This window comes from Hypanus sabinus, chromosome 10 (assembly GCF_030144855.1).
Source record: "Hypanus sabinus isolate sHypSab1 chromosome 10, sHypSab1.hap1, whole genome shotgun sequence".
Classification (NCBI taxonomy): Eukaryota; Metazoa; Chordata; class Chondrichthyes; order Myliobatiformes; family Dasyatidae; genus Hypanus; species Hypanus sabinus.
Genome location: NC_082715.1, coordinates 24,800,623 through 24,824,559, shown reverse-complemented (window position 1 = coordinate 24,824,559; position 23,937 = coordinate 24,800,623).

Below are 23,937 nucleotides of genomic sequence, written 5' to 3'. Positions count from 1 at the left end.
CTAATTACTTATTAAATAACAGAAAGATTTAACAAAGCAGAACAGGCAAGTCAGGGATATGGTTTAGTTCAGAGAGAAAACAATTACTATAAGCATGAAGTGAATGCTGGACCATTTCCCCAGCAATGGAAAAGAGACTGGAAGCAGCTGAATTATGGTTCTACAGGAATATCATGAATATCATGGACCACACACATCAGATGAAGAAGTTCTCAGAAGTGCCCAAGCAGTCATACCAACAATAAGAGAAAGACAACTCAGATTCCTAGGACACATCATGTGGAAAGATGAACTAGAAAAACTCATACTCTCTGGAAAGATCGAGGGGAGCAAACCTAGAGGAAGACCTCGGCTTATGTACATCAAAAGACTAACCAGGTGGCTACACATCAAGGAAATGGGAGTCATCCAAAGAACAAGGGATAGATCTGTATGGAAAACCAAGGTCACCAATGCCCACATCAGATATGGTACCTAGACAGACAGACATAAGCATAATATAATAGATACTGTACTTAATCAATTCGATGAATATTAAAATATTATTGTATCTTTCATAAACATGAGATTCTGCAGATGCTGGCAATCTAGAGATTCAAAATATGTACAAACTACACAACCTTGAAAGTTGCCTGCTCACAGGTGCCCACAAAGCAAGAAGCTGAAAGAGCCCAATTAAAAAACAAAAGACCAACACCCAATGCACAGTGAAAGAGAAAACACAAATTATGCAAGCAACAGCATTCCGAACCAAATCCCCAGGGCAGCTGGGGCAGGCCCGAAGCCTCGGTCTCAAGTTCATCATACAGCGGGGAAAGCTGTCACAAAGCTTGCCCTGCCCGGCGGTATGATGAACAAACACACACACACACACCATCCAGAGCAACACATACAAAGTGTGTGTTTAACTATTTCATATTTCTCGTACATAATACATTTCTAATGGTTCTGAATAAACCATTCAACTGTCAAACTAAATAACCAAGTGGAGTATTCACAAGCCTTCTCAAATTGTGAAGCACTTGCAAATAACTAAACTAAACTTCTTAATCTGTACAAAGAATACCTATCACTAAAAATCGGATCTTCTGTAAAACTAAAATGCATAGAAATCAATGTATGCTTCACAGGTATTAAGTAATTTACTCTGTGGAGTAGATTTAATGAAATTCATTCCATTGTGTCAGAACCAACTGAAAAAGTGGTACCCAGTTATCCAAATAATCAGCTCCTAATCTATAGTCTTGTAGGTTGGAGTACATCAAGATAAACCTTGATCTATCTCAAATGGAGCGAGGGGACTGACTCTACAGCCTTACAGCAAGTGAGTTCAAATCCTAAAGGACAAAATTTAGTGAAGAAAATGTTAACAACCAGAATGTCATATTTTTACATCAGGGAGGGATATGGGTAAGAGTATTAGTGTCATCCAGATGACCATAACCTTTAAACATCAAGCAATGAATCACAGAGCAATGAATTCTGTTTATATTTTCATTTACAAAAATCCCTAATATGGATTTCTGAACGGCTGGCCCCAGTTTTATTACTGACCTCTTAAAAGTATTTTTGCCATTGCCAGGATTTCTCCCATTTGGAATCTGCACTGAATTAATTTTTGGCATTATTCTTTCTACAATAAAGTTAGCTTCTATGCACATCAGGTGGCTCAAGAAGTTAAGTGTAATGTTCGGCATTTCACTGAGTGAACACAGGAAACTCTACAGATCTGGAAACGCAAAGCAACACACACAAAATACTGGAGGAACTCAGCAGGTTAGACAGCATCCATGGAAATAAATAAACAGTCGATGTTTCACTAAGTACTTTAGAACACAATATTCTTCAAGGGACACTTTATAATGTCCTAATAAAGTGGGACAAATGAGTGTATGCCCTAGAAATGAATTCCAACATTGCATTCACCTTCTTCACCACTGACTCAACCTAGAGGTTAACCTTTAGGACACTTTTCACAAGGACTCCCAAGTCCACTTGCATCTCTGCATTCTCTCCCCATCTAAGTAATAGGCTGCCCGTGCATTTCTTCCACCAAAGTGCATGACCATACACTTTCCAACATTGTATTTCATTTGCCACCTCTTTGCCCATTCCCTGAAACTATCTAAGTCTCTCTGCAAACTCTCTGCTTCCTCAACACTACCTGCCACTCCTCCTATCTTTGTATCATCGGAAAATTTAGCCACAAATCCATTAATACCATAGTCCAAAACATTGACATACATCGTAAAAAATCCTGGAAACACTCAGACAGCATCTGTAGCAAGAGAAACAGAGGCCAGGTTTCAAGATGATGACCCTATATCAGAGTCTGCTACCTCTACGGAATGTAAATCTGGGGAAATAATACCTCAAGAAATGATTTCATACCGTGGGCTTTAACTCGGAAAGTTATGAATGGTCTGTTGTTGTGTAGGAACAGGAATTAGATTAACAGATACTTGGAAGCAAGGATCAGCCTTATATCACATGGTGTTGGAAATCATCCTGGGCAGGTAATTGACTTTTCAGTGGGAGAATATTTAGGAAACACTGTTTCGATCTCCTTATATTTCAAGATAGCAAAAGACCATAAGACATAGGAGTAGAATTTAGGCCAATGGGCCCATTGAGTCCGCTCTGTCATTTGATCATGGCTGATTTATTTTCCCTCTTAATTCCATTCTCCTGCCTTCTCTCTATAAACTTTGACACAACATCTCATCAAGAACCTTTCAACTTCCATTTTAAATATACCCTACAACCTGGCCTCTGCAACTGTCTTTGACAATGAATCCCACAGATTCACTACTTTGGCTAAAGAAATTCCACTTTATCTCTGTTCTAAAGGGATGTCCCTCTAATCTGAGACTGCGCCCCCCGGTCCTAGGCTCTTGATGTCCACTCTGAATAGGCCTTTCAGTATTCGGTAGGTTTCAACGAGATGTCTCTTCATTCTTCTAGACTCCTGTGAATATGGATCCAGAGCTATCAAATGCTCCTCATATGCTAACCCTTTCATTCACAGGATCATTCTCATAAGCCTCCTCTGGATCCTCTCCAAAGCCAGCAAGTACATTCTTAGATATGGAACCCTAAAGATAAGTATGGATCTTGTGTGAGAGAGTATTAAATTGGAGCTGGGCAAATTACAGTAGTATTAGGCAGGGACTAGAAGAGTTAATTGAGAACAGCTTTTTTTTTGGCTTAAGTCCACATATGATGTGGAGGTTGTTTAAAGGCCAACTGCACAGAGTACAGAACAGGTATGTTCTAGTAAGAAGGAAGGAGACAGATAGCATGTCTAGAGAGACAGTGACTTTAGTCAAGAAAAGAAAGGAAGCGTATGTCAGGCTTAGGGAGCTAAATTCAAACAGAGCCCTTTGAGATTACAAAGAAGCCAGGAAAGAACTCAAGAAATGAATTAGCAAAGCCAGGAGGGGCCATGAAAAGTCATAGGATCATAGAAAAGTACAGGGCAGAAACAGGCCCTTTAGCCCATCTAGTCCATGTCCAACCATTTAAACTGGCTACTCCAATTGACCTGCACCAGGACCACAGCCCTCCATACCCTTACTATAAATGTACCTATCCAAACTTCTCTTAAATGTTGAAATAGAGCTCACAGGCACTACTCGCTGGCAGCTCGGTCCACACTCTCACAACATTCTCAGCGAAGGAGTTTCCCTTTAAACGTTTCACCTTTCACCCTTAACCCATGACCTTTAATTGTAGTCCCACCCACCCTCAGATGAAACAGCTGCTTGCATTTACCCCTCATAATTTTGTAAACCTCTATCAAATCTCCCCTCTGTTTTCTACATTCCAAGGAATAAAGTCGTAACCTTTTCAATCTTCCCTTCTAACTCAGGTTCTCCATTTTTGACAACATCCTTGTAAATTTTCTCTGAACTCTTTCAACTTTATTTACATCTTTCCTGTAGGTAGGTGACCAAAACTGCATGCAATACTCCAAATTAGGAGTATTGGATTTAATCTGGAACAGTAAATTCAGGAACTCATGTGAATGACATTTTTATTTCACAACATAACAGCTTTAATGTAAAGTCAAAGCAGAATGCAAATAAACATTAGTGTTGTTGAAACGGTCTTCTATGCCCACAATACTATTTTCTTCATAGTGACAGTATAAGTATTGCCTCTGGTCAGAATACTATCTCCATAATCCCAATGTGATTTGCATCCCCAGAATTTCTCCTTAGTGGAATCTGTATCAGATTAGTTCTGGCAGTATAAATGAAAAATGAGGTCAATTAGTGCAGAATACATGAATTTTAAGTCCAAACTAATTTAAGTCAAGGTTCCTAATAAAATATTATATTCACTGATGTTCCATTTGTTTAAAAAATAGCATTTTTAATGAATAGTAACAACTTAACAAATTATTGGTACAATAAAATATTACTGCCACAATGTCGTGTTTAATTGTAATAAAATGTAATATTACAAAATTGAAATTTTATTAACTGTGCATACTGAAGCTGGTTAACCATATTATCTTGGCATCACTATGTATTTTGAACTGTTTACAGTGATCCTTGTAAATACCCATGGAGAAAAATATAAATGTTTTTTTTTATTGTTGACTTACGAAGCAAGTGTTTTGTAACGTTAACAACCAAAGAGGAAACTTGTTAAGTTTGCTGAGACCACATCTGTACCTTCTTCTCACCGAAGGAGCACATTACACAGAAAAGGGTTGAGAGGCAAAAATTCTGACTTTAAGGCAGTAAAACTGTCACCCAGTTCAGTCTTGTTGGTAAAATAGAGACATCTGGGTTCACTTCCTGCTGTTGTCTGTGAGGAGTTTGTACGTTCTCCCTGTGGCCACGTGGGTTTTCTCCCACAGTCTAAATGTGTACCAGTCGGTAGGTTAATTGGTTGTTGTAAATTGACCCCTGATTAGGCTTGGATTAAATCAGGGCATTGCTGGGTGGCTTGACTCGAAGAGCCGGAATGGCCTTTTCCACACTGTATCTCAATAAATCAACTTGAGATTAAGGACAATAAAAGGAAGATACATATAGACAGCAATGCAAGCACAAATGAGAGAAACCCTAGCTCTAACAAAACAAGCTAGATTGTAAGAGTGCCAAATTGCTTGTCCAATTTTGCTCCAGATGTGCCCACTCTTCTTGTTAACTGGCCTGAGGCACAGAGAAAGGAGAGGTGGGTTGCTTTAAAAGGAAAAGGAAAGTTCTCTGTCAAGATTTTGCCTCAGATTTAGTTTGTAAGTTTGTAGGGATGGGTTTGGGAACAGAGAGGGGATTTAAGGTTTCGGTTTAGGGCTTAGGAACCATGATATGGGAGTTCAAGGTCAGATTTGAGCTTAGGGATAGGGATGTGGAAGAGTAAAAGGTCTGGTTTCTGCTCTGTACTCCGTGTTCAAAGGCCAGTGACGTGAATGGGTGACGAAGGACTCCTGCAGTCTCGGCCTCCACTCCGCACACAAAAAGCCAGCGTGGGATGGAGGATGACGGCCAAAGCTGGAGACCGCAGGCCCAGAGGCTGTCCCGAAGCTGGAGGACTGTCTGTGTGCGGGTGAGAGGGAGGAAAAGCATATGTTCAGCTGTTGGTATTTTATTCCATTTTGTTGTGCTCTGTGTGGTTCTGTTGACCATGACAGCATGCTTTGTAGGCGCTGGAATATATCGCAACGCTTGTCGGCTGCCCCTAGCACACCCTTAGGTCTGCTGGTTATTAACGCAAGCAATACATTTCTCTGTATGTTTCGATGTATATTTGATAAATAATAGATGTGAATCTGAACCGGAATCATATTTCGTAGCCTAAATCTTAACTTTATACAGAAAATCTAACGTGGAAGGAAACTAATTAAAGATTACCTTCATCTGCCAAGCTCCACAACAAGGTTTGCTCAATGCTAAATTTTGAATGTTTGATTTCAGGAGGAAAAAATACAGGCCCTCTAAATTCACATCTTAGCATGGTGACAATGCTTAACCACAAAAAAGAGGTTGTTGATTTCTAAGGCAACGACAGAGAGACAGCATATCCAGGATGCAATACTGAAGTCAAAAAAGGTGTGGTGAGTGTTACATAGAACATCGAACATAGAAATCTACAGCACATTACAGGCCCTTCGGCCCACAATGTGTGCTGACCATGCAACTTACTCAAGCAACTGCCTAGAATTTCCCTACCGCATAGCCCTCTATTTTTCTAAGCTGTATGTACCTATCTAAGAGTCTCTTAAAAGACCCTATTGTATCCGCCTCCACCACCTTTGCTGGCAGTGCATTCCACGCACTCTCTGTGTGAAAATCTTACCTCTGATACCCCGCTTGTACCTACTTCCAAGCACCTTATAACTATGCCCCCTCGTGTTAGCCATTTCAGCCCTGGGAAAAACCTTCTGGCTGACCAGAGTGTTAGGGTATATTCTGGAGTTAAGTTATATAAAGTATTAATTTCACCAGCAACTAATCTTCAGGCATGAACGTGGATTGTAGATTGAATTTACAATGTAACTCTGAGCTACAGTTTTCTTGGATCTGTGCACTAGTGTTGACTGCAAACCATTTGAATGTGGGTGTGAAAAATGAGGTGCGTAAAAACTATATATGTCAAAGGAAGCATTGTAACTATGGAATTGTTCTGCTGTTCCCTTTGATCTTTAGCATATAAACTGCCATGTAATATTGAGTCAGGAGGCCTCTTCCTTCAAGACCACTCAATATGATGCCTGCTGCTCATTTTTGTTGATTAAAACACTTATATGCCTACTAGCTTCAGTATCTCTCCATTGACTTAGTTCATGTTATAACCGAGAGGACTGGAGAATTGATTTTGGATTATCCTACTGCCAGAGCCTGAATACCTATCTTGGCATTAGTACAGTAAAACAGTTTTTAAATAAACTTTTATTGGGCTCTAGGCAAAATTCCAAGTTCTGACTCTTTCATGTGTGCCAAAGAAACGGGCTGTCTAACGACTGCACTTTTGGGAATACTAAATGACTAGAGTTCCTGCCAACTAGTTACTCCAATATCCAGTTATTGGATGGGTATAGACCTAACCCTAAAAAGTGTTTCAGAGCTGGAGAGCATGGTCATGGTTTAGCATGTTTGGTTTAGGCCTCAAATCTAGTTCTTCACAGAGACCCTCCCCCCCCCATTAATGTTGTGGAGGAACTTCACAGCAATTGGCAGTGGTTTCTGGCCACCATAAGTGCATCCATGTTCAGATTTTCCAGCTGTTTCTCTTCTACTTTTATCATTTTTCTTCCTACATATACTTGAAACATTAATTCTTTTGGACTATTTCTAATTAGAGAAAGACCAAAGAAGGCTGAAGAATTGATTACGTATGGTATTCCAGTTATTTATTTCGAGATACAGGACAGTAACGGGTCCTTCAGGCCCAAATGAGCTGATGCCACCCAATTACTCTGATGTGACAATTAACATACTTATGTGCACTTTTTGGAATTTGGGAGGAAACCAGGATGCTCGGTGGAAATCACACACATATGCGATGGATGTGCTCTCCAAAATGGATTTTGGGGAAAGAAATCAGAAACTGGATCCATCTACTTTACATAAAATACCTGCTTGCATGCTGAATAAGGATCTTTTACCTCTCCAGCTGTAGTCTTCATGGGACACGTTCACAGACACATTTGGGGCTTGTCCATGATCGTCAGTGATGCATGTTCTCAGCAGTCTAAGAGGGTGAGCATGGGGGTTAGTATTTATGCACTCCCTATAATTAGATCTCTTCAGGCCAATGATCATATGGTCATGAATATCGAAGAATAGACTGAAGAGCTGGAGAGGTAGATGTAAAGTGTGGTTGTGTGTCCCCATGGTTGTGTAAGAGACAGCTGGTGTGATGTTCAGGAAGCTGAGGACGTGTACGCTCATTCGCAGAACACTCACAACTGAGGAGGCTACTGAGGATGCTTGATAGTCTGTATACTACCATTTATAATGCCAGCAGGGTGGGTGTTTACTTGTTTGGGAGATCTTCACAGCAGGAATCTTGCTTGTCAGAGTGTGTGCCTTTAAGCGTGAAACAAGATCCTTGCAGTGGTCAAAGGGGGGGACTCATGTACTCTTTTGTTCATTCCTTTCCTCCTCCTTTGTTACTGATATGGAAATAGTTACCGAAAGGAACTAGACTTTCAGGTACAATGTGAGCTACAGAAAGGAAGAGATGAATACAGACATCAGACAGTCTGCAAAGAACTAGATAGACATGTGGAACACACACAAAATGCTGGAGGTGCTCAGCAGGCCAGGCAGCATCTAGGAAAAGAGTACAGTCAATGTTTTGGGCTGAAATCCTTCGGCAAGACTGGAGAAAAATGCTGAGGAGTAGATTTAAAAGATGGGGGGGGGGAGGGGAGAGAGAAACACGAGGTGATAGGTGAAATCTGGAGGGGAGGCATGAAGTAAAGAGTTGGGAAGTTGATTGGTGAAAGAGACAGAAAGCCAGGGAAGAAGTCAGGGCCCTAAACAGCCCTTCCAGGTGAGGTGACACTTCACCTGTGAGTCTGTTGGGGTCATATACTGTGTTCAATGCTCCTGGTGCAACCTCCTGTATTCAGAGAGACCCGATAAAGATTTGGAGACCGCTTCACTGAGCAACTAAGCTCCATCTGCCAGAAAAAGTGGAATCTCCCAGTGGCCACCCATTTTAATTCCACTTCCCATTCCCATACTGATATGTCCATCCATGACTGACAGAATGCCTTTTACCCAGGGCAGAAATAGCTAATACAAGAGGGCATAATTTTAATGCGATTGGAGAAAAGTATAAGGATGGATGTCAGAGGTAGGTTTTTTAAAGACTGGTGAATGTGTGGAAATGCTGCTAAGGGTGGTAGTAGAGGCAGACCCATTAGAGGCGTTTAAATAACCCTTAGATAGGCACATGGATGACAGGAAAAAAAGAAGGCATTAGAATGACGTTGGAGGTGCTGGAACTGCTGCAATAATCAATCTGCTGGAGGTCAAGATGCATCGGCAGGGAGAAAGAAAAAGTTTCTAATCAACATGAGATTTCAACCATTTCATTCCCCTACAAATGTTACTTGACCTGCTGAGTTCCTCCAGCATATTTTTAAAAATTTATTAGCTATATGAGTGGCTCTATTTTAGAAATTATCACATCTTAGAAAGAAATTGGCATTAAGGAAAATGATGATTAAACAGGGACTTTGAAATTGGTATTTTGATATAATTGAAATAGGGACGAGCTTAAATGTTTCTTTACTTAACAAGAAGGTTTTCCCCAGAAGTGCTAACAAGCAACCAGGTTTTAAGTCATTCCCACGTTCTAGAAAGTAGACGTGTGATGTGATTGAAGTTCAGCATTTGTCTTATGGCATGCAAATGAGGGTTCAGTTTAAGTCAGTGACTGGATCAAACAGAAATCCATTGCTGTCGGGAGAGAACCAAAGAGAGAAGGCAGATCAAGTGAGAGTTAGATCACTAACCACCAAGTTATAGAAAAACGAAGCAAAAAATGTACACTTCTGTTTCTCATCTGAGTGCTCCTAGTGGAAGCAAATCTGTAGGAATGTAAATGTGAAGAACGCACACAGAGCAGGTTAACAAGCCATGAAAGAAGTATAAAAATGTAATGCTATTTCTGATAATTTCATTTTGCAATAAAGTCTGGTTCGAGACGTGAAATGTTTAGTGAGATACAAAATATAGGGGAAACAGACATAGGAAGGAATACAACTTCTGGCGAGAGATACCAGGTTGTATTAGGTTGAGGACCCATGAAGATCAAGCTAAGAGGGAAGAAAAATCGTGAGACTGTTTTGGCGCAGATGGTGAAGAAAAGTTGAAAGGACAGATGCCTATACTAGACCAGGCACACTCCTGTGTTCAACCAACTCCAATGAAATTGTGATGCAAAACTTCACAGAATGTCAGAAGCCACTCACTCCTGTGTGGATAGGAGTGAAACCAAATTTTAAAGTGGCATCAGCAAATGGCAGGGCTTATCAGGGGAGCCATTCAGACAGCTATCATCCTTAAACCTCTGTAGATGGATTAATGGAGCCTATCAAATGACTTGTGGTTATCCATACCTGAACATCCCTCTGTCAAGACATGAACACAAACTATTATCGTTGATCCTCGACCAGAGGTAAATTAAGTTACCCAGCTGGTTCCCCTTTGCCCAGACAGCAACTACTGACAGCTTGGTTTCAAGGTAGTACTGAGATCAAATGTGAGAAAACGCTGTGATATACAGGTATGTTGCATTGGGCCAGCAGGGGAGGAGACCGGAAAATGTGGTGACTGCCATAGTCACCATCTTCAGCATGGCACCATCAGCAGTACAGATCTGACATGGATAGACCATGTCCAGAATAGAGTGGCTGAAACCATCAAAATCCTGAAGCACTCGGGAAGGGGATGTGCTCAAACATCTGAAGTAACATGTCAATTTCTGTTATTTCCAGATATTCTTGTTGATAGTTCTGTATTTGTTCCTTAAGGTTGTTATTACTGGGGGTGATAATGGAAATAAACTCCCACTACCTGTTCAATACTCCCAATGGTGTGCACCTCAAAGAGCCTCTGACAACCAAGTCCAGCTCCTGGCCTTCACATGTGGCATAGCTACTAAGCCCAGTGGAACCATTTCTACTGACAGGAGGAGGGGCGAAGGCGAGTTACTAGTGCCTTAAGACCATTCGCTTCGAGCAGGTGGGGCTCATTAGCCGTGGCTGGCAGGTCACCTAGGAGAAGGAAAACTCTGATCCCAAACCTCTGCTGCCTTACAGCTGTACCCACTCATGGGGAAGGCTTCGGGAGTAAACCCCGAGGGAACAATCTGGAGCTGGATTTCCTAAGGCAGTCCTACATTGAGTTCAATGCTGACTGGCAACTCCTGCGGTGCTGCTGGTACCAAACTGTATCGGTGACTGCCGTTCCTTTGGATTCATCAGTTGTGTGGAGAGGGGGAGCTTGCTACACGGGCAACAGCTTGTTCTCCACATCGTGCTGCCCAGACTTGCATATTTAGACACAGATGTTCAACTCTGACTGATGAGGCCTCGCTCTGTTCTGTATTACACATTGTGCAGACATAGCTCAACATAGGGATATGCTTTCCCTAGGGACTTCTGTTGTGGGGGAGTTCCTTGGTGAAAGTCCTTTGCACCTTACTTAAATAGCATTCAACCCCACACAGTAGGAAATAGAACACAGGAAGATTGTTTTACCTGTTGGCAACAATTTGCTATTGCCAGTGATTCATTATGTACTTTTGAAAGGGTAGAAGTTTGTGGTGTGAAGCTTTCAAATGACTCCAATACATAACACATAGCCCTGGGAAAAGACCACTCTGTCTAGTCACTTTTTACGGCATTTTGCAGACTGTGAAAGTTCAGCTCTCACAATGTACAGTCTTTTAGATCTTCCTGAATGTATTGAAGCATCGTGAGACAAAAGTATTTTACAAATCAGTAACATGGTTGTCTACACTTTGTATGTATGTGACAATTTTTGGGGTATTTATTTCAAGGATGATGAACTTGCTGAGGTAAATAGGCATTATTTATCCTGCATCAGTAATTATTTTATGTATCTTTTTTTATGAGCTCATCTAGAAGGGCTTTCCAGGTATTAGTTCTGCATTTCTTGTTAACAAAAGCCAACTGTTGAGATGACGATGAATAATAAATGACCCATCATAAAGAATTACAAGGTTTAAGTACTATTGTTAAGCATGAGCCCTTTGATAACTTTGTTCCTGTCTTCAGAAAATGTTAGGCTTTCACATGAAATTAAAATAAAAGGCTTCCAAATGGTAGTAATTTTTGCCATGTTATTGTTGTATGACATCTTGACCAGAATCTATGTCATAAATGTCATTTATGTCATGAATGGGTGAGTGGTGTTGCAACAACAATTTTGCATGTGATGTCAGCAAGGCCAATAAATTGATTGTGGATTTTGGGAAGGGAAAGTCAGGAGAACACACTCCAGTCATCATTGAGGAGTCAGCGGTGAAAGGATGAGTAGCTTTATGTTCCTGAGTGTCAAAGTCTTGGAGGATCTGTTCCGACACATTGATGCAACCATAAAGAAGGCTTTACTTGTGACGAAGGGTTTCGGCCCGAAACATCGTCACTACCTCCTCCCTTAGATGCTGTCTGGCCTGCTGAGTTCTGCCAGCATTTTGTGTTTTTATTTACTTGTTAGGAGTATGAATCAGAATCAGGTTTAATATTACTGGCAAATGTTTTGAAGTTTGTCAACTCTGTGGCAGCAGGACAATGCAATACATGATGAATATAGAGAAAAAACTGAATAACAGTAATGTTTGCTAAATAGTTAAATTAAATAAGTAGTGCAAAAACAGAAATAAAAAGTAGTGAGGCAACGTTCAGAGGTTCAATGTCCATTTAGAAAGTGAATGGCAGAGGGGAGGAAACTGTTCCTGAATTACTGAATGTGTACCTCCTTCCTGATGGTATCAATGAGAAGAGGGCTTATCCTGGGTGGTGGGGGGTTCTTGATGATGGATGTCGTCTTCCTGAGGCACCTCTCCTTGAAGATGTCTTGGATACTAAAGGAGGCAAGTACCCATGATGGAGCCGACAAATTTTACAACTTACTTCGATCTTGTGCAGTTGCCCCTTCCTCCATACCAGACAATGATGTGGACAGTCAGAATCTCCCCACAATACATCTGTAGAACTTTTTGAGTGTTTTAGGTGACAAACCAAATCTCCTCAAACTCCTAATGAAATATAGTGGCTAAAGAGGTTTGGCATGCCACCAAAGACTTTTGCAAATTTCTATAGGTGTAGGGCAGAGAACATTCTGACTGGTTGCATCACTGCATGGTACAAAGGCTCAAATGCACAAGATTGCAAGGGACTGCAGAGGGTTGTAGAGTTAGTCAGTTCCATCTGTTACGAATGTGCCACAACTCTGAGGGGCCGAAGGGTACAAAGTAGCCCCCTCCTTTTTGAGAATCGCAAGATCGCTATTAATTCTGGACTGGGACCCAGGAAATGAGAAAGAGACACGCAGGATCCTCAAGGTTTGGAATGTGTCCTGGGCCTCCGAAAGACAAAGCCACGGATAACGTCTCTTGGAGACGGAATTGTGTATTGAGTACTGTACTATTCATTGAAGCCCTCAGGGAATGACAGGGTGGGCTGGTTGAGGGATTGCATCATCCCAACCTGATTGACATCTGAGACCCCGTGAGTAAGAATAAAAGAGGGTCTGGGGAACAACCCCTTTAGACGCACCAGGAGAAACGCTAGAAATCTCGTGACAGCGTTTAATAGCGACAGCCGGTGGAGGGCCCACGTGTGTCCTTTCCCGTTGCCCGGGATTGAGGCCTTACCACGGAAGATGGCTTAGCTAAAGAAGAGATCACCACCGACGACATTTCGAAGGATTGACATCATAAAAAGGCAAACAGGCAAGTTCCGAAATCCGTCTCTCTCTCTCCAACCAAAAGCTGCCGCCTGAATGAAATGAAGTGACTTTTATATTTCCATCGGACAATACATTATCCCCTAGACAATGATAGAGCTATTTCTTATTGATTATTATTATACCCGCGCTTTTAGATTTAGTAATGACGACATATATTATCTGTATGTTTGCATTGATACTATTTTTGTGTATTTTTATCAATAAATACTGTTAAAATAGTACCATCAGACTTCAACGGACCTCCTTATCTTTGCTGGTAAGTGACCCAGTTACGGGGTACGTAACAACTTGAGGTTCTCGTCTCGGGAATTGATACCAAATTGGGAGGCCAGTGAATCGGGCTTGTAAGTCCAAACTTGGATCTGGTATGCAGGTAGCCAGACGGGAAACCAGCAAAGATGGACGTGGATGAATTTATAGAAAACCCGACTCTGGAGGTGCTAGATGCGGCCACCAAATCGGACTTGATAAATTTGGTGAAGGGACTAAACCTCGCAGAGGTGAGGTTGTCAATGAAAAAGCGGGAGGTGCGAAGGGCCAAAACTCAGTATTATATTGGGAAGAATGTGTTTGCAGCTGAGGTATTGGAAAATATGCCTGAAAAGGTACCAGCTAGTGGGACGGCTCAGTTAGAGTTGGAGAAATTAAGGTTGGAACATGCAATTAAGTTAAAGCAGCTGGAAGCAGCTGAGAAGGAGAAAGAAAGAGCTGACAAACAAAGGGAGCATGCGCTCCAGCTAAAGGAGTTAGAGGTGAAACGGGAGCATGAGCTCCAGCTAAAGGAGAGAGAGTATGAGGAGGCAGAGAAACAGAGGCAACATGACTTGGATATGGAGAAGTTAAGGCAAGAGCGAAGAGCTCAAGGGTCAGACCGAGAGGAGCAGTTTAATGTTAGTCGGGAGTTGAGGTTATTACCTCCGTTCGAGGAGATGGATGTTGATAGTTATTTCTTGTTTTTTGAAAAGGTGGCAGTGAATCAGAAGTGGCCCAAAGAGCAGTGGGTGGCGTTGTTACAAAGTGTGTTAAAAGGGAAGGCACAATGGGCATATGCGGTATTGTCTATGGAGGAGGAAGAGGTGGAGAATTATGACAAAGTAAAGGAGGCCATTCTTCGGACTTACGAATTGGTACCTGAAGCGTACAGACAAAAGTTCAGAAATTTAAAGAAAGGGTGGAATCAGACGTATACCGAGTTTGCCTATGAGAAGGGTGTGCTCTTGGATCGTTGGTGCACAGTAGAAATAGTAGAAGAGGATTTTTGGCATCTCAGGGAGTTAATTCTAATTGAGGAATTTAAAGGTGGTGTTTCGGAGGATATCCGGATGTATTTGAATGAGAAGCTGAATAAGTCCATCTCTGAATTTGCTAGGTTCACAGATGAATATACCCTAACCCACAAGACAAAGTTTTCCTCAAATAAAAGCTACCTGAGAGACCGTGGAAACAATAGAGAAAGCCCGCCGGCTGAGGCAGAGGTCCCGCCGGGAGCTAGTGGTAAGATTGAGGGGGAGAGGCAAGACGGCCAGAGATTTCCGGGCTTGACCTGTTTTAATTGTGGAAAGGGGGGACATATTGCATCTAGGTGCTTTGCTCCGAGGAAGGAGAAAGGAAAATGGAAAGCAGCAGTCCCTATAGGATGTGCCGTGGTAATCAGTAAATCGACAAGAGAGCCCCGGGTAGACAGAGTACGAGAAGGGTCTGAGACTTGTATGTCAAACGGAACCGTGTCTGTGAGAGAGGGAGATCCACCAGTTCCAGTGCGGATCTGGAGAGACACGGGAGCTGAACTGTCCTTGATTAGCAGTAAGGTACTGGATTTTGGTCGCAAGACGGGAATGGTAGCTGTGAAAGGAATAGGAAAAGGGACTGAAGTGGTGCCCTTGCATAGGATCATTATAAATTGTGAGCTGGTATCTGGACCAGTTGAAATGGGGGTGCGATCAGAATTCCCGAGAACTGACACGGACATCCTTCTGGGTTAACGATTTAGCCGGTGGTAAAGTTTGGTCAGCAATGAAGCTGACAAGCCCGCCTGTGAGTGTTGAGGTCCCGCCCCTAGATTCCAAGATCTATCCCGCATGCACCATCACTTGCAGCATGTCAAGAAAGGCAGCTGAGAACGAGAGCAGTTTAAATCCGGCCAGTATCGATTTGGCCGAGACGTTTTTACCGACCCTGTACTACGAGGGTTTAGACGGTGGTAAAACGAAGAGTAGTAAAGTGAAAGAGAGTACGGGAGAGGAGGTATACCTATCCTTAGTGAGGAGAAAATTTATAGAGGCACGAAATAAAGATGAGAAACAGATAAAGCTGTTAAAAGGTCCAGGGTTGGACATGGATGATCTGTCTGGTTTGGCAGAACGGTTTGAAGAAGTTGAAAATTCTAAAGGTGTTCCCGATAATGAAACGAGGGCAGTCCTAGATGAAAAGGGTGCCCTTACCTTGAAGAAGTCTGCTGGGTTGGCAGATGAGGTTGTTTTAGCCTGTGGGGTTGAGTTTACTCTGGAAGGGAGTTGCCCAGAGAGTAGCTGGGAGGATCAGGGTAATTTAGAATTTGAACAGGGTATGGGTGTTGAAAGCCTGGAAGAGGCAAATGTCCCGTTTGAGTGTGTCCAAGATGTGGATGCACGTGGTACTGAACCTAGTAATGGAGCTCAGAAAAAGTCTGAGGTATTTGATTCAGTTGAAAAGGAATGCAGTCCTTGTGGGTCAGATGGACTTGGTTCAGTGAAGAAAGGGTTAACCTTGGTAATAGTGGGAAGTGAGAGTTCCCAGGTGTTTGTGCTCAAAGGTGTATTAAAAGTTAGTGAGGAGATAACAGGTGGTGAGGTGAATATTATTATTGAAGGAAAAGGGAAAAGTGTAGTTTCCAAATTGAACGAAGAAAATTTAAAGTCTGGATTGATGTCAGACGCAGCAACCAGGCTACCGAGACAATGGCTTGGTACCGCGGTGCCTGTGAATCAATTACAGACTGAGTTGGAAGGTAAAGAGGCCGCACACACTATTGTTATTCCAGAGTGTGGTGTGAAACCGCAGATTTCGAAATGCTGTTTGAACAAAGAGGGATCGCTGGCCTCGCCTGAAGGGTCCTGAAGAGAAAGCTAGCAACTTGCGTAAAATTAAAGAATTGTGTGGAAACTCGGAAAATGGTCTAAGTTTGGAACACATTGTTGATAAAATAACTCCTATGAAAGGAGCGGGTGAAAGCCTATTTCACCACGTGGGAATTAACTGGAAAAGAGGCGAGGGTTAATAGGATGCCATTTTTAAATAGCAGAAGCCGGTCTTAAGGGATTTCGACAAAGCATATGAATAATCAAGACAACCCCCATGGAAGCTTGACTGTTAAGTTTGAAAGTAACATAAAGATTAGTATTTGCATGAACTTTTGTAGTATACATGTAAGCAAAGATCACAACTCTTTAGTTTTTGTTTGCTGAAGGAAAGAAATAAAAATAGGTGGTTATTAAATTGAAGTCTGATGCTACAAGACTTTAGTAAGGTACAAGATGTTAAGATATTAAAGGAAGTGACACTGTAATCGTTAACTGTTTAGATGCTGAATTGAATGTACATCTGTATTACTCTGTAGAAAAAAAACCTTTTGTATTGTGTTAGATTCTAAAATCCTGTAAGACTCTGTACTACTTTGTTTTCACTGCTAGTGAAAATGCTTTGAAGAAAGGGGGTGTTATGAATGTGCCACAACTCTGAGGGGCCGAAGGGTACAAAGAAGCCCCCTCCTTTTTGAGAATCGCAAGATCGCTATTAATTCGGGACTGGGACCCAGGAAATGAGAAAGAGACACGCAGGATCCTTAAGGTTTGGAATGTGTCCTGGGCCTCTGAAAGACAAAGCCACAGATAACGTCTCTTGGAGACGGAATTGTGTATTGAGTACCGTACTATTCATTGAAGCCCTCAGGAAATGAACAGAGGGGGCTGGTTGAGGGATTGCATCATCCCAACCCGATTGACATCTGAGACCCCGTGAGTAAGGATAAAAGAGGGTCTGGGGAACAACCCCATTAGACGCACCAGGAGAAACGCAGGAAATCCTGTGACAGCATTTAATAGTGACAGCCGGTGGAGGGCCCACGTGTGTCCTTTCCCGTTGCCTGGGATTGAGGCCTTACCACAGAAGACGGCTTAGCTAAAGAAGAGATCACCACCAACGACATTTTGAAGGATCAACATCATAAAAAGGCAAACAGGCAAGTTCTAAAAATCTGTCTCTCTCTCTCCAACCAAAAGCTGCTGCCTGAATGAAATGAAGTGACTTTTATATTTCCATCAGACAATACATTATCCCCTAGACAACGACAGAACTATTTCTTATTGATTATTAATATACCCGCGCTTTTAGATTTAGTATTGATGACGTATGTTATCTGTATGTTTGCATTGATATTATTTTGTGTATTTTTATCAATAAATACTGTTAAAAATAGTACCATCAGACTTCAACGGACCTCTCTATCTTTGCTGGTAAGTGACCCGGTTACGGGGTACTTAACACATCATGGAAACAAAACTTCCCACCACTGAGGACATCCTCAAGGAGGTAGAATCCATCATTAAGGACCCTCATTATTTCTCATTACCTCCATCAGGGAGGAGGTACAGGAGCCTGAAGACCCATACTCAATGATTCACAGCTTCTTTCCCTTCACCATCAGATTTCTGAATGGCCCATTTTTCCACTTCATTGTGCTATGTATTTACTTTGCAATTTTTAGTAATTTTGCAGATAAACTGCTTCTGCAAAACACCAAATGTAAGACAAGCATAGTAAATATAATTTGAATTTGGTTTATGATTATAGAATAAATGGTGTCATTTACAGAGTTCCCTCTTGCACTTCCACCCAAAATATGAAGAGAAAGCAAATACTCCATAATTGTGTTCAAGAATATAAAATGCAGGATTTAACTTTAATCCTGTAATAATATCCATGTGTGAAATTGCTTTGATTTAACTAATTTTACTTTGTTGGTGCTAAGGTTTCTCCATGACAATCTTCATCCAAATCCAGCAACACCTTCATTTCTTCCTTTGTGCTGCTCTAGCTTCTCTTCTATCTACTAAATTCTACTTCCCTACCACTCCTCAGTAAAGAACTTTCTCTTGAATTTGGAACAGACCTTTCAAAAGATATTTTTCAGGACCTGCATGCAAGGCCCACATTCATTGCCGTCCCTAATAGCCCTTGAAAAGATGATGGAGAGCTGCACGCATGAATGGCTTTCTTTAAACAAAGTAAACTTTGTTCAAAATAAAAATATTTACACAAATAAATCATACAATTCCTCTTAATTCTTTACATTCATAGTAAATGATTTCAGTACAGTTCTGTAGGGGAACACTTTACATCTAGTGATCATAATGCCATTAGTTTCAAGGTAATTATAGGAAAGGATAGGTCCAGTGGTTGAGTTGAGATTCTATTTCGGAGACAGACCAATTCCGATGGTATCAGAAAGGATCTGGTAAGTGTGGATTGGTATAGGTTGTATTCTGACTAAGTTGTATATGGTAGCTGGGAGGCCTTCAAAAGTGAAATTTTGAGAGAACAGAATTTGTAGGTTCCTGTCAGAATAAAGGGCAGAAATTTCAATGGCCTTAACAGAAATATTTAAAACATCCAGTCAGGTGCCGGAGGATTGGACGATAGCTAATGTGGTTCTGTTGTTTAAGAAAGGCAGTAAGAATAAACCAGGAAATTATAGGCTGGTGAGCCTGACTTCAGTAGTGGGAAAGTTATTGGAAAGTATATTAAGAGGCAAGATATGCTGAATTGAATTGACTTTATTTCTTACATCCTTCATATACATGTGGAGTAAAAATCTTTACGTCTAAATGTGTAATGTGCAATTTATAGTAATTTGTAATAAATAGTATGTACATCAAGGCAGTCAATATAGCATCGAAATACAATTGTATCAGCATGAATGAATCAGTCTGATGGCCTGGTGGAAGAAGCTGTCCCGGAGCCTGCTGGTCCTGTTTTTGATGTTGCGGTACCATTTCCCAGATGGAAGAAGCTGGAACAATTTGTAGTTGGGGTGACTCAGGTCCCCAGTGATCCTTTGGGCCCTTTGCACCTGTCTCTGTAAATGTCCTGAATAGTGGGAAGTTCACGTCCACAGATGCACTGGGCTGTCCGCAACACTCTCTGCAGAGTCCTGAAATTAAGGGAAGTACAGATCCCATACCAGGCAGTGATGCAGCCAGTCAGATGCTCCCAACTGTGTTCCTGTAGAAGGTCTTTAGGATTTGGGGGCCCATACCAAACTTCTTCAACTGTCTAAGGTGAAAGAGGCACTGTTGTGCTTTTTTCACAATACAGCCGGTATGTATAGACCACATGAGATCCTTGGTGATGTGTATGCCGAGGAATTTAAAGCTGTTCACCCTCTCAATCCCAGATTCATTGACGTCTATAGGGGTTAGCCTGCCTCCTGTAGTCCACAACCAGCTCCTTTGTTTCTGTGACATTGAGGGAGAGGTTGTGTTCTTGACACCACTGCATCAGCGTGATGACTTCTTTTCCGTAGATTGCCTCGTTATTATTTGAGATAAGGCCAATCAATGTAGTATTGGCTGCAAATTTAATTAGCAGATCGGAGCTGTGGGTGGCGATACAGTCATGGGTATACAGAGAGTAAAGGAGAAAGCTTAGGACACAACCTTGAGGGGTGCCTATGTTGAGGGTCAGAGGGGCAGAGTTGAAGGACACCACTCTTACCACCTGCTGGTATATATATTTAGATAGACAGGGTCTAAGAAGCGATAGTTATTTTGACTTTTTGCATGCTAGGCAATGTCTGACCGATCTTATAGAATTTTTCAAGGAAGTTACTAGGCAAATTGATGAAGGCAAGGCAGCGGATTTTGCCCGCATGGACTTTGGGAAGGCCTTTGACAAGGTCCGACATGGGAGAATGGTCAAGAAGGTTCACCTACTTGGCATTCAAGATGAGGTAGCAAACTGGATTGGACATTGGCTTCATGGAAGAAGCCAGAGTGTGGTTGTAGATGGTCGCCCCCTGACTGGAGGGATTGGTACTGGGTCCATTGTTATTTGTCATCTGTTTCAACGATCTGGATGATCATAAACAGGTTCAGCAAATTTGCCGATCCCACCAAGATTGGGGGTATAGTGGACAGTGGGGAAGCCTATTAAATGGTTTGACATGGTCTAGATGGGCTAAAGGGCCCATTTCTGTGCTGTACTTTTCTATGACTCTATGACTCTTTGACAATCAAAGCTTGCAGTGGGATCTGGACCAGCTGGTGAAATGGGCAAAAAATTCCATATGGAATTTTATGCAGACAAATGTGATATGTTGCATGTTGGAAGAACCAACCAGGGTAAGTCTTATGCAGTAAGCGGTAGGGCACTGAGGAGTGCATCAGAATAATCAGATCTATAATTCCCAGAAAGTGACCTCACAGGTAGATGGGGGTCATAAAAAAAGCTGTTGGCACGTTGGCCTTTATAAATGAATGTATTGAGTACTGGAGCTGGAATTGTATAAGGTGTTGGTGAGGCCTAACCTGGAGTTTTGCATGTGGTTTTGGTCACCTCCCTACAGGAAAGATGTAAATTAAATTGAAAGAGTGCAGAAAAAATTTACAAGGATGTTGTCCGAACTTCAGGACCTGAGTTATAGGGAAAGCTTGAGTAGGTTAGGATTTTAATTCTCTAGAATATAGAAGATTGAGGGGAGGTTTGAAAGAGATAGACAAAATTATGAGGGGTATAAATGGGTAAATGCAAGTAGGCTTTTTTCACTGAGGCTGAGTGCGACTTGAACTACAGGTCATGGGTTAAGGGTGAAAGGTAAAATTTTAAAGTGTGGAATGAGCTGCCAGCGCAAGTGGTAGATGTGGAGCCAATTTGAACATTTGAGAGAAATTCGGATACCTATATGGATGGTAGGGATATGCTGGGCTACAGTTCAGGTGCAGGTCAATGGGACCAGGCAAATTAATGGTTTGGCATAGACTAGATGGGCCAAAGGGCCTATCTGTGCTGTATTCTATGACTCTGCACCTGGACCATTGTCAACTGTTGCCAGAAATGTGCCTAAGTCTGTCAAATGTTAACATATTACATGAAAAAGCAATGCGGACAATTCTAGCAATCTGCAAAGCCTGTAAAGTTGAGGGATGAATGGCGAAAGATGAATATTTGAATATTTCCAAGGATGAGTTATCATGTGGTGAAGGCTTTTGATGGAAGAAATGGCTCTAAGTGTTAGATTTGCCGCTAGAGGAGGCCAGCTTTCACTGCCATCGGTATGTTTAAAGTATCATAGGAATAAATTAAAATGTAAACTCAAAGAAAAGGGATACACAAACAGCACTGATTACAATGAAAGATAAAATACAGAGACATTTCATGCGCAAAACAAATAAAGCCTGAATCATGTTCAGGGTAATAGGAATGGTCTCATTTCCATTCTGTAAGTCTTAGTGCCATCAAAGACATATTTTGGTTTCTATATGAGAATTGCAGTGAATCATTTCAACAACTCTGAAAAATACTATACGAAAAACTGAATGCGATCGAAAGGTATCCAGGCAAGGAAACAGCAGCGAATAACTTTCTGTTGTAAAATCATGTGTGCCACTAAAACAGGAAAGTTACCCATCTCTGATGAAACATTATTCGATAGCTGCATGCATGCACAGATTTCATTTGGCAGCCGGAAAGGTGGCAAACAAATGAATTATGGCTGCCTATTAATCTTGTTCTGGAGTTGAACTCTCTGTTGAGGCTACAGGAGGCAGAGAGAGCTATGGACAGGAATTTTAAGGCAATTTCAATAGAAAATATAGAAAATACTTCATGAAATAAGCTATAGTGACACCGACAGCTTTGCCACTGAATACTTTAGTGTGTTCTCTGGGATTCTTGTTAGATATGGGGGTTGTGATGTAGTTAAATTTTTAGGCTTATTGTAGACTTACAATTCAGAGACAGTGATACTGCTGAAATTTAAACCACATTGTTTTAGCCAACTGAGTCACTAATATCCTTCTTGAGGAGACACAATCCAGTCTGTATGTGACATCAGGCCCTGCAAAGTGCTTCACTATTACATCTCTTCTGAAGTTGTGTCTGTTCAGGGACAAAAATATTCTGGTTTTGTTGGTGATGCCGAGACTTTGAAATAAGATTACATTTAAAAAGAGGCGGCACCATTTCATCGACTCATACCATTGCTGAATGTACTAAATAGAAATGGAATGATTTTCACCTGGTGTGTCTGCATGCAATCTTCTAGGTGCTTGGTTACACGTGTTTGCAGCAAGATACCTCAGATTCCATTTTTTACGTTACTGGCTGGGAACAGTTTGTTCCAACAGCATAAGGTTTTGTGACAAATTGTTGAGATGTTGGTTCAATATTGAGGCATTCCACATGCCAAGTGCTTGAAGCTTGAACAATACTGTTTTTCCACTATGGTCTGGTTTTGGATTGCTGTGAACCATAAAACATTTTGAAGTCATTTGTTCCAGATTTTCAGTGTAGTGTCGAATTGTATTCTTTTTGAATTGTCTCTGTGGGGATCATATAGCATTTTAATTGTCAGACTGATGAATTGAAGAGACAACTAGTTTTTGGACACATTGCATTTGGACACTCAACAGGTATTAAAATGTTTTATGTTGGGCATTTAACAACAGGGATATAGTCTTGAAGATCTGTGCTGATGTTAGATGTGTGTTATATAAGCTCCCTATTCTCAAGTTTTCTTTATTTTATGCCAAGTCTGGTATAGGGTTTTGAATCTTCTGTTACAAGAGACTAACTATTTACCTAACATCTTTCACATATTCTGGATGCCCTGGAGTATACTGTACATAATAGTGTCTATCCTCACACCATGAAGAATGTGTCTGTTTGCCGAGATTTTCCATGCAGTTATCCACGATTCTGAACCCCTAACCCCTACACTCTTTGAACGCTTCCCAAGACCATACCGGTGGTCTGCTGTACATTAACGATGTACAAGCACAGGGATTCTTCTTACGCACTGACCTGAATGATGCTGTTCTGGGGTTGACTTAACAGCCACCTACCTCTTCACAGAGCTGCATCGCTCCACCTCTGCAAATTGGTGTATGTGGAGTGGAAACACATTCACAAATGCAGATGGATTTTCACTGGAATCTTGGTGATGTTTCTGCAGAGTAGAATCCGTGTAGCTCTGAAAAACAGAACACAGATAAGGGGACCTTAAAGAGTGATTTTGTTCCCAAGTCCAAAGCAAAAGTGTGATGAACATATATTCAAGTTCAAGTTTATCGTTATTCAACTGAATACATGTACATCATATCCTCGTTATACGCGTCTTCAGACAATGCGGATTCACAGTTATGCGACGAACCTATTTCGACCAATGTCTCCTTATATGCATCCAAAACTCACAATTATGCGAGGAGCACTGCTT